This window comes from Salmo salar, chromosome 13 (assembly GCF_965601325.2).
Source record: "Salmo salar chromosome 13, fSalSal1, whole genome shotgun sequence".
In the NCBI taxonomy this organism is placed as follows: domain Eukaryota; kingdom Metazoa; phylum Chordata; class Actinopteri; order Salmoniformes; family Salmonidae; genus Salmo; species Salmo salar.
In genome coordinates this window covers 59,237,500-59,237,856 of record NC_138303.1, presented here as the reverse complement: position 1 = coordinate 59,237,856, position 357 = coordinate 59,237,500, and positions in this window count along the sequence as shown.

The window sequence follows — 357 nt, the reverse complement described above, 5'->3', positions numbered from 1 at the left end:
CCCTTTGGTTTTAGTGTTCATTCCCATGTTGGGGGTTTTAGGACATTCTTCATGTGTTCCTTTTCTAAATACATGTTTTATGAAGTTACTCAGAAATGTACTCCCTTGTTTATTTTGTCACACTGTATTAAGAGTGAACATGTGATAACAGTAAGTCCATTCCTATACTTGCAAAAGCTTGATACCGTTGCATGCAACTATAGTTCCTTATATCTTGTCTCATAGTCACACCCATCTACTGGTAGAAATTCTGCCTTTTGGCATTGTTTTAAACAAAGTACTTACTCTTTTTAATTATATTGCCTCCCTTGTAAGTTAACTGTTGGCTTTGAACTGAAAAGTGAAAACCTGACTGCA